This window comes from Rattus norvegicus, chromosome 3 (genome assembly GCF_021556685.1).
Source record: "Rattus norvegicus strain SHRSP/BbbUtx chromosome 3, alternate assembly SHRSP_T2T, whole genome shotgun sequence".
In the NCBI taxonomy this organism is placed as follows: Eukaryota; Metazoa; Chordata; class Mammalia; order Rodentia; family Muridae; genus Rattus; species Rattus norvegicus.
Window position 1 is genome coordinate 118,430,095 of NC_141536.1, and position 11,277 is coordinate 118,441,371.

Sequence of the window (11,277 nt, forward strand, 5' to 3'; positions counted from 1 at the left end):
AGGAGTGGCCCTATTTGAGAAGGATTAGAAGAATTAGGTGTGGTCTTGTTGGAGGAAATGTGTCCTGTGGAGTGAGCTTTGAGGTTTCAAAAGCCCATGCCAGGGATTTTTATATAGCCCTGGCCGATGGACCTAGAACTCTCTGTGTAGATCACATTGGCCTTTAAGTCAGAGTTCAGTCTTTTGCTTCTGCCTCTTGAGTGCTGCTGGGATTCAAGGTAGGCACCATCATAGCCAGCATAATAAGAGGATTTTATTACTTATTTATTCTTTAGGGCAACAGTGCCTTTCTTGATTATTAGCGGGGGAACTAGGATGCTAGAAAATCAATGGTCCCAAAGCCACCCTAAACCAATAGTTTCTGAATTTATTTCTTTCTCTGCTGCCTGTGGAATCAGGATGTAAAGCTCTCAGTTCCAAGACCATGACTTCCTGCTTTGGTCACCATGCTCCCTGCTACGATGATAATGAACTAACCCTCTAAAACTATAAGGAAGCCCTTAATTAAATGCTTTCATTTATAAGAGTTGCTGTCGTCATGGTGTCTTCTGATAGCAATAGAACAGTGACTAAGACAATTAATTTCACAATATTAATTCTACTGATCCACAAGTGTGGGAGGCCTTTCCATTTTCTGGTATCTTCTTCAGTTTCTTTCTTCAGTGTCATAATGTTTTGATCATATAAGTCTTTCACTTGCTTGGTTAGAATTACTCTACATCCTTACATCTTTGTTTGTTTGTTTGTTTGTTTGTTTTTTGAGGCCATTGTGAAAGGTTTTGTTTTCCTGATTTCTTTCTCAGTCCATTTGTCATTCGTATACAGGAAGTCTATTTCTTTTTATTTATTTATTTATTTAATTTTTTAAATAAACCATGCAGGTGTTTTACCTATTTATTTGTCTGTGTATCACATATGTTCAGTGACCATGGAGGTCAGAAAAGAGTGTTGAATTCCCAGGAACTAGAGTTATGGATGGACTTGGGTGCTATGAAAGAGTAGTTAGGACACATACCCACTGGGCCATCTCCCCAGCTCACCGCTACTGATTTTTGTGTGTTACTTTTGTATCCTGATACTTTGTATCCTGACTTTGAAAGTGTTTATCAGCTGTAGGCATTTTCAGGTAGAGATTTTAGGGTAATTATGGATACAATCATATCATCTGCAAGTAATGATACTTTGAATTCTTCCCTTTCTGTTTGTATCTTCTTGATCTCCTTCAGTTGTCAAATTACTCTAGCTAACACTTAAAGTACTATTTTGAATATGGAGACAATGGACAACCTTGTCTTGTTCCTAATTTTCGTGAAAATGCTTTGAGTTTCTCTCCATTTAGGTTGATACTAGCTATAGGCTTGCTATAAATTGCCTCTATTGTTTTGAGGTTTGTTCCTTCTATCCCAAATCTCTCCATGAAAGGATGTTGGGTTTTGTTAAATACCCTTTCTGTATCTAATAAGATGATCATGTGGTTTTTGTCTTTCAGCATGTTTATATGGTAGATTATATTTACTAATTTACATATATTGAACCATCCCTTACTCTCTGGGATGAAGCTAACTTGATCATGTTAGAATCTCTTTTTGATATGGTTTTAGATTCCATTTGCAAGTATTTTATTAAGAATTTTTACATTTATGTTCATAAGGGAGATTGGTCTGTAATTTCTTTGTTGAGTCTTTGTGTGGTTTAGGTATTAAGGTAACTGTACCTCTGTTTTAGGGTAACTGTATTTTTATTTGTTTGTATTAGGGTAACTGTAGAACCAGGCGATGTTCCTTCTGTTTTATTTGCAGAATAATTTGAGGAGTATTGGCATTAATTCTTCTTTAAAGGACTGGTAGAATTCTGTACTTAATCCATCTGGCCCTGGGTGTTGTTTGTTTTTAGATTTTGTTTTCGTTTTTTATTTTTTATTTGTTTTGTTTTTTGACTGGGAGACTTTTCTTTTCTTTTCGGAGCTGGGGACTGAACCCAGGCACTTGCGCTTGCTAGGCAAGTGCTCTACCACTGAGCTAAATCCCCAACCCCGACTGGGAGACTTTTCTATTTCACTGTGGATTGCAGAACTGTTTAAATTGCACCTACTCTTGTTTTAACTTCGATAGTTGGTATATATCAAGAAATCTATTTTTTTTTTTTTTTAGATTTTCCAATTTGATGGAGCACAGATTTTCGAAGAATATCTTTATGATTCTCTGTATTTCCTCAGTGTCTGTTGCGATGTTCTTTTCATCTCTAATTTTATTAATTTGGCTAAAGGTTTACCAATCATTTGATTTTTCTCAAAGATTCAACTCTTTGTTTTATTGATTTTTTTGTGTGGGTCTGCTTTATTAATTTCAATCCTAAATTTAATTATTTTTTTGCTGTCTATCCCTTTTGGGTGTTACTTCTTTTTGTTCTAGAGCTTTTGGGTGTGCCTTTAAGTTGCTATTATGAGATTTTCTCAGTGGTTTTGTAGGCATTTATTACTATGAACTTATATCTTGGAATTTCATTGTGTCCCATAGGGTAGGGTGTATATTCATTTTCATTCAATTCTGAAAAGTTTTAAATACCCGCCTTAATTTCTATCCTGACCCATTTTTCGTTCAGTAATGAGTTGTTCAGTTTTAGTGAGTTTCTAAATTTTCTGTTATTTCTATCATTGTTGATATCTAACTTTAAGCCATGGCGGTCAGATATGGTATCTCAAAGGAGATAAGGTAAATTATGATGTTGATCACCATGATAGTAGATTTAACTGTCAACCAGGAACGGAGTCTCAATAAAGATTATCTAGATTAGGTTGGCCTGTGAGATTGTCCTTGGGAGATTATCTTGATTACATTAATGGAGGAGGAAAGATTCTCCTCACAGAAGGTGACACCACTCCCTATGTGGAGGATCCAGGGCTGTAGATAAGTGGCAAATGTAAGTTGAGCCCTTGCCTGAATGCATTCATCACTCTCTGTTCTCAATTCTGGATGTGATATAATCTGTTATCTTAAACTGCTTGCTTGCTTGCTGTGATTTCTCTGCTATTGGACTTTAACATGGGACTATGAGCTAGAATAAACCATTTCTTTATTAAATTGCTTTTGTCAGGGTATTTTGTGATCACAACAGAAAGAAACTAAGACAATCCCATACAGGGCAGAGATAAGTAATAGAATAAATAATAACCACCAACCAGTGTGCCTAGGAGAGGAAAGAGCCACATGGGCTTAGAGATTCATTGAATTATTGGGCCAGAGGCTCCTCAACCCCGTCTCCTGGTTGAACTTGTGTCTGTCATTATAATGTGAAAAGAGTTGACTAGGAAGATTAACCCATTTAAAAAAATAGATTTTGGAGCAGGGGAGAAACCATCCTAAAAAGGGACCAGCTATAAAACATACAAGCTTATTAAGCTATAAGTCAAAATCCCCAAGTAGAGGTTACCAACATTTTTTCTCACTCTTGAGTTGGTATTGGCCTTACAGAGTCATACCTCCTGTTGTGTGACAGTTTCTTGAGATTGAAACATTCCATCATAGAGGAAGCTCCTTAAGCAGGAAGGTAAACAACTCATAATAGTTTCAGGAAGTCCCTGAATCTGACCAGATTCTCTTAAGTCCCTTCTTGTCAAAATAAACAATAAAAGCTGAGAGTTCCTCTCAGACAAAGAAAAAGCTGAGCTGCACAAAAGATTCTGAGACCAGACCTGGAAGAAGCAGACACCAGCCAGCTGTGGGCAAGAGGTTTAGACCAACCAAGGTACCTGGAAATGACACTCCTCAACCAGTTGAGCTACCTGCAGGCTGTGAAGTGTGTTCCAGGTTCCCAGCTTTGTGACTTGTCATTTATACTGGGGTGGGCTTTGGTGATGCTGCTGTCTTTGAGTCATTTCTGCTCCTGTTAGTAACTCTTAACTTAATCCTGCTAAGGAACTGCAATAAAAGTCACTGGTTCACTAAATTGCACTTCGGTGGTATCTTTACTTTGGTCTGTCATGGGCTCCCCAATTGAGATGATTTTTTTTCTTTGTCTCCCCAGGAAAAGTTTTGTCACATAACAGCATCTAAGATGCAACAGGTGAGTCTGTGAAGAAACATGGGTAAGAGTGTGGGTCTGGGGTCATTCAGAGATCTACTCGTCTGACAATGAATAAATTGTAACAAAGTCAAGGCTTTTACTCCTACATGGGCACCTGGGACTTAGTAAAAGTGTTACAGCTCTGAGGGGAAGGTTTCCCCAGTGGAAGTGTGGCTCTGAAAGTAAAGGTATCCTGACAGTTGAGAGCCAAGCAATAGCACAAAGTCACACCACACAACAAACCTCACATAAGATACTTATTTGAGGAAGACACAAGAGAATGACTGCCTCTGCTTGACCAAGAACTAAGTGGGAGACAGGCTTATACAGGGTTTCTTGGGGGTAGGGTTTTCCAGAGTGGAGATTTCCAGGTTGGGGTTGCTGGGATTTCAAGTCCTGAGATTTGGATGAGCCTAAGGATTGGTGGGTCTTTAAAACACAGAACTGAGCTTGGACTTTTAACCCTACACTCTGAATTTCCAAAATGCAGAGCCAAGCCACCTCAGTCAGAGGTTTATAAAGAATACAAAGTTACATTCTGTTCTCAAGCAATCAGAATGTCCTCTTATGCTAAACAAGCTTTTGTTTACAGGAGCAGAAACAGCAGTAAAAAAATTAACTCTTAACAGCTCTTAACATTTTGAATCCCCCCCCCTCCCCAAGCTGGGGACCAAACCCAGGGCTTTGTGCTTGCTAGGCAAGTGCTCTATCACTGAGCTAAATCCCCAACCCCAACATTTTGAATTCTCAATTTTGCTTTACAGTTCCCTTAAGCTCAGAGATTTTTAAACCTTTAAACCAAAAAATATCTATTTACATAATATTAGCCATCATATTTCTCTCTTGAGTGATACCCTGAATTAAATCCTCAACTCTGTGGTGGGTACCTGTCTTAGGGTTTTAGTGCTGTGAACAGACACCATGACCATAAGGACAGCATGTAACTGGGGCTGGCTTAAGGTTCAGAGGTTCAGTCCATAATCATTGAGGCAGGAGCATGGCGGCATCCAGGCAGGTATGGTGCAGAAGGAGCTGAGAGTTCGACATCTTCATCTGAAGGCTGCTGTGAAGAGACTAATTTCCAGGCAGCTAGGTCTTAAGCTCATGCCCACAATGACACACCTACTCCAACAAGGCCACACCTCCTAATAGTGCCATTCCCTGGGCCAAGCTTACACAAACCATCACAGTACCTGTTCATATTGGGACTTGATTGCCATCAGCTGAATAGCTCCTAAGTGGGAATTTATATATCTGGTTAAAGCACTAATGATGCAGGGTCAACCCTAATCAGCAGGAGCAGGAGGCAGAGTAACTAGCCAGGAAGAGCCCAAGAAAGAGAATGGGAACCAATCGGGTTGATTTTTTTTATTTGTTTGTTTCATTTCCTTTCCTTTTTTCCTTTTCTGGCCTTTTCCCTTTCTGCAAGTCCCCCACCCCCACCCCTGCCAGAGCATAGCTAAGTTATCACTAGTGATTCCTTAATGGTTTGTATAGGAATAACAATTCTCTTCTAAAGTTGTACAGTAACCTCCTTGCTCTTCATAGAGCAGGTCAAGTGCTCTCCCATGCTGTAGAACCACCTCAGTTGATGCATCCACCTGTTCTTCTAGCTTGGCAATAGATTTTTTTCTAATATAGACAGATCCTGATTTATTTGGCATCCTAGGTCTTTGAAGTTAATGCCAGCCATTATTGTACCAGTGGTTAATGTCAGCCATTGCTGTACCAGTGGTTAATGTCAGCTATTACTATACCAGTGGTGCTGAGAGTGACTCCTGCTGTTTCTAACCCTAAGCGTATTATGAGGAGTATTACAAGGGGAATTACACGTTTTTTTTTTTTCTCTTGAACATGGAGGCTGGGAGAGCTTGTGTGGTTTTGCATATATGTTTTCTCCCTACTAGACTATCATAAATGTACTTCCAGGGGTATAGGGATACCAAGGTACATAATTTTGGGGATTGATACATCTGCCAAATAGGCAAGCAAAGTTGCAAACCATCTTCACATGCAAACCAAAGTTTCAACCAGGCAGTGAAGGAAGGAATGTTCACCTGACGAGTTGGTGGCCAGGAGCTCTGAGACATTTATAGCAAATTTGTGTTTACTCTTAAAGGGGATCTAGACATACATCCAATGAAAAGCAAAAGGGAACATGGTTACAACAAACAAGGTTATTAGTCTACAATCTGCATCTGTCATATCTTTAGTCTATCTTCTCAGGCCTTGGTGATGATCCATTTTCTGCAGCTGGGTTGTGGTCCCCTGTGATGCACTTCATCTGAGAGTGATGTATCCAGGTGCAGATGTGGTCTACCTTGACAGCAGTAGGGGTGGTCAGGATGATGAGGTGTGTTCCCTTCCAGCCAGGTCCCAGCTCCCCTTAGATCTAATATTGATCTAATATTCTAGGCTTTTCTTGAGGATAAGGGGTGACATCGGGGGTTGGGGATTTAGCTCAGCGGTAGAGCGCTTGCCTAGCTAGCGCAAGGCCCTGGGTTTGGTCCCCAGCTCCGGGGGGAAAAAAAAGGGGGTGACATACTCTCTGCTGTAACTGCTTCTCAACTGAAATTAGGGCCTTGTCAGGACCCGTGAAGACTGAAATGCCAGCCAAAGGCTAAGAGTTGGAAGTTCAGGCAGTGGGGGTAGGAGTTAACGCCAAGCATCTTGTTTGTTGACCCAGCTGAAGTCATGGGGACAATTGTATTGACTGGACTGATTTACATCAGCTTTCAGCAAGTCTGGGCTTGCAGCCATTTGGAGAACTTTGAAGTTTGCAGCTGATTTCTGAATAGTATCTGTCAGCCAAGTGTAAATCTACTGAGACAGATATAGACTGGGGACAGAAGTTAAAGTTTAGGAACTTAAAGGAAGATCTTCCATTTAGAACTTCCCCCTTTAGGAACTAGCAGTAGGAGGGGAAGCTTAGGCTGTTGGTTGACTGGAATAGTTACTGGGACCCATTTGTCCTGTAACAGGTGACTCCTAGTCACAATTCCCTGACGTTTACATGAACTGAAAGCTTAGAAAAAGAGATAAAAGTTTTAGATATATTAGCATTACCACATTTTGTGATAAGAGTAGAAATCCATTTGTAGGAAAAGCAGTAGACCCACACCTTGAGAAACGCCTTTTATTCTCTACTTAGAAAATAACTAAAGGAAATTTAAAAATTTTGATCTCGTGACCATTGTAGTAGTAAGTGTTTTCCAGAGTCAGATTAGCCATTTATCAAAACTCCATTGATTACTATGTTAAAATTCTGAACCTTTAAAGTCTTAACACCATATATAGTCTCTAAGTTTTATCATTATTATTTTTAATTATTTTCTCAGACCCTTACAGTTTTCATAAACCTCAGATTTTTTTTCCTCAATTTACTATGAAACACAATGATTACTGATCATTGCAAAGCAAGTTCTTTAAAATAGGAGAATAGTAAAAAAAAAAAAATACACTGAAAGCTGTTTTGTGACTTGGCCTTACAGGAGACCTAATAGGCAAGGCCTGATTCTCACAAATAAAATGCACTGACCAGGCAACTGCTGCAAACGGATAAATCTACAGTTAGCAATTAACACTACCAGAAATCTGGGAAGGATAAATTGGAGCAGGAAGTATAAGACAAAGGACCTCTGTAACAATAAAATGACAAAGACTTACCTGCTACCTTTGGCTCCTCCTTAGCCATCTCAGCAGAGGCAGAAAGGCTTCAGGCTCCAGTGATCACGCAGGACAGTATTAACCCTTTGACTGCCACAAAGGGCAGTGTCAGCCATCAGCTGCTAGTCCCAAAATATCCAGGAGACTTTCTTGTGATAGAGGAGCTTGAGAGACTGGCTTACCTCGCAAGGCAAAGAGAGGTGAACAGTTCTCCAGTGTCCTGCATGTGCACAGTCTCGACAGGGTCCTGGAGGTGGGTCAGGTATGAGGCAGCTCTTCCCATCGATTGGCATTACCACTATTCAAGTGGAGACTTCGGGGGTTGGGGTGGAGACCCTTAGGAGCTGGCTTTTTTTTTTTTTTTTTTTTTTTTTTTGTCTATCACAGGTAGCCTTTTTCATTAAACACTTAAACGCCACATTCAGCAGATCTCCAAGTTTTTAAAGGGCATTTATTAAGTATATCTGACTTTAAATAAAACTTATTCCTGTCAACGAATTACATCTGTTCATAGCATGTCGAAGAATTTGTTCATTTATAAGGTTACTGACTATTAAAGTCTATATCCTAATTATATCCTTTAAAGTTATAATTCTAGAACTGAAGCTCTTTTAGTATCAAAATAAAACTTCAAATTATAAATGCAGCCCATGGAGAGACCGAGAATATATATTTTTTTTTTGGTCCTTTAAATTTTTATTTTATTGTTTTGTTTCATTTTTTTTTAAAAGCAGGGTTTTCCTTGTGTAGTCCTGGCTGTCCTGGAACTTGCTTTGTTGACCAGTCTGACCTGGAACTCACAGAGATTCACCTGCCTCTGTCTCCTGAGTGCTGGGATCAAAGGTGTGCGGCATCACCGCCTGGCTATTTTCTCCTTTTATAATGCATCACTTGATTCTGTGGGCTGTGTTCTTGTGGTGTCCTTGATCTCTCTGGCTCCTCCAATCCCTCCTCCCCCACCTCCACAGGACTCCCTAGCCCTGCCTAATATTTGGCTATGGGACTCTGGGACTCTGCATTTGCTCACATTGGTTGCTGGCTGCAGTCTCTTTGGTCTCTCTGATGATGATTATGATAGGCTCCAGTTCCCAGCACATCATACAGACCTACTAAGTGTAGGGCAGAGGCTCTGTGGCTGGGTGGGGGTCCCAACCTCTCCACTTGAGGCCTTGCCTGGGTACAGAGGATGGCCAGTTCAGACTCGGTGTCCCCCATTACCAGGAGTCTTTTGAAGAGGAATTTTAATACCTTGATGGATATAGGACATGTTTAAATGACAGTTCTGTTAGCTGGTCGGATATCTCTGTGTCTTGGACCCACTGTCTTAATATCAGGTCCAAAGGATGAATTTGAGGCACCTAGAACTTGTTGGCCACTGGGATGCATATTCTTGGTTGTCAACCTAACTATATCTGGAATTGACCAAAACTCAAAAATGTCTGGGCACATCTGTGAGGGATTTTTGCTTAATCATCTGAAGTGGGGAGATTCACTTCTAATCTAGATCTTTGATGTGGGAAGACCGACCTCTAATCTGGGCCACACCATATGCTAGAAGCTTCCATACAAATACGGAAGAAGGAAGTTGCTCTCTTTTCGTCTGCTTGCTCTCACATTGCTACTAAGTCCACTCTTTCACTGGCTTTAGAGTCAACGTCTTCAGGATTTCAGTGTATACCAAAGACTAGCTGAGACAGCCAACCTCATGGACTAAACAACCACTGGATACTTTGTGTTATGAAGTCTGTGACCCCTGGGAAAAGATTATAGATGCAATCCAAATATAATGAGAAGATTTATTGAGTAGCTGCTAGTAGGATGGACAATCTCTGAGCCAAATTTGAGATTGCCGTGAGAAGGGCGGCCAGGGAAGGATCTTTACAGGGTAAAACCATAAGATGACCTATGGTGGGCTGGAGAGATGGCTCAGCGGTTAAGAGCACTGACTGCTCTCCTAGAGCTCCTGAGTTCAATTCCCAGCAACCACATGGTGGCTCACAACCATCTGTAATGAGATCTGATGTCCTCTTCTGGTGTGTCTGAACATATCTATGTAAACTAAATAAATAATTAAAAATAAAATGAAGACCTATGGTGTCAATGCAAGCAAGCAAAAACTGGTTGGTCCTGTCAAGTTAAGCGACCCCAATCAATCTTAGGGTAAGTAAGTTATAGAAGCCAAAACAGAAATTAATTCCTGGGTGGGAGTGATTGAGCCAGGGTCACTGGGAACTTATCTTCCAGGGACTGGATGGAATCAGAGACAGATGGCTAGTGGGTACCAAGATGGATGCCTAGCATAAAGATGGAGAATTTTTTCAGTCATCACATTTGTTCATGGGCAGCTACTGTTGGATTAGCTGGACCACAGCCTACAAGTCATTCTTTTTAAATTTATTTATTTATTGTATGTATATGAGTACACTGTAGCTGTCTTCAGACATCAGAAGGGGGCATCAGATCCCATTACAGATGGCTGTGCACCACCATGTGGTTGCTGGGATTTGAACTCAAGACCTCTAGAAGAGCAGTCAGTAGTCTTAACCACTGAGCCATCTCTCCAGCCCACTACAAGTCATTCTAATAAACCCCCATTTTATATACAAGAGAGATTCATTCTACAAGTTCTGTTACTGTAAAGAACCCTGACTAATACAGCCATGCCTCCAGAAATCCCGAAGGGTCTGTTGAAAGCGGGCATACAAGGTCACATGTTTTATCAGGGCCCAAAGTCTCTGTGTTGAAGGTGAAGTTGTTACTGAGAGAGGGCCCTCTGTATAATATTTTAAAGACGATATCTGTCCTTTGTGCTATGGTAAGCAAAAGCCAGTGACTTAGCTTTTCCCTTTGGGCTATCAGAGGAAGATTATACAAAGGAAGAATAAATAGGTTAGCCCGTAGTTCTTTGGGTACTATCGGTTCTTCCTGGAGGCTCCAGGTGACTGGAGCAGTTAAAGTCTGCCTTTCCAGGTTCAGGAATTATGTTTATGATAGCAGTATCATGTCAAACCCATTAGCCACAAGTTCGCTGAGTGGCCCATTTCTTTCTGTTTTAAGATAAGTTTATATCTAATTTTGGAAAAGAGATTGAGAGCTGTGCCCATAGAATCAGAAAAATAGGTATTTCAGCAACTTAGCTGCGGGATCCTCCTCTCCCCTTTAAATGCTTAGGTTCTTGGCTGGTGTCTAGAAGTTATGGTTGTAGAGTTAGATCTCAGAGAGGCGGGCTTAAGAGTGAAGATTCCTTAAGCAACTGCAGTGAGGGAGCGTGTCCTAGATACTTGACACAGCCTAGAATCACTTGAAAAAAAAACTGTCTCAATAAATAATTATCTTTATCAGGTTGGTCTGTGGACAGTCTGTGAGGGATTATCTTTTACAAGAGATTTATTTATTTCAATTTTACTTGTGTGTTTTGCCTGTGTGTATAGGAGCACTCCATGCATACCAGGCACCCTTAGAGGCCAGAAGAGGGTGTTGCCTTCCCTGGAAGTGATGTCACTGATGGTGTAAAGCTGATATGTGGGTGCTAAGAACCAAACCTGGGTT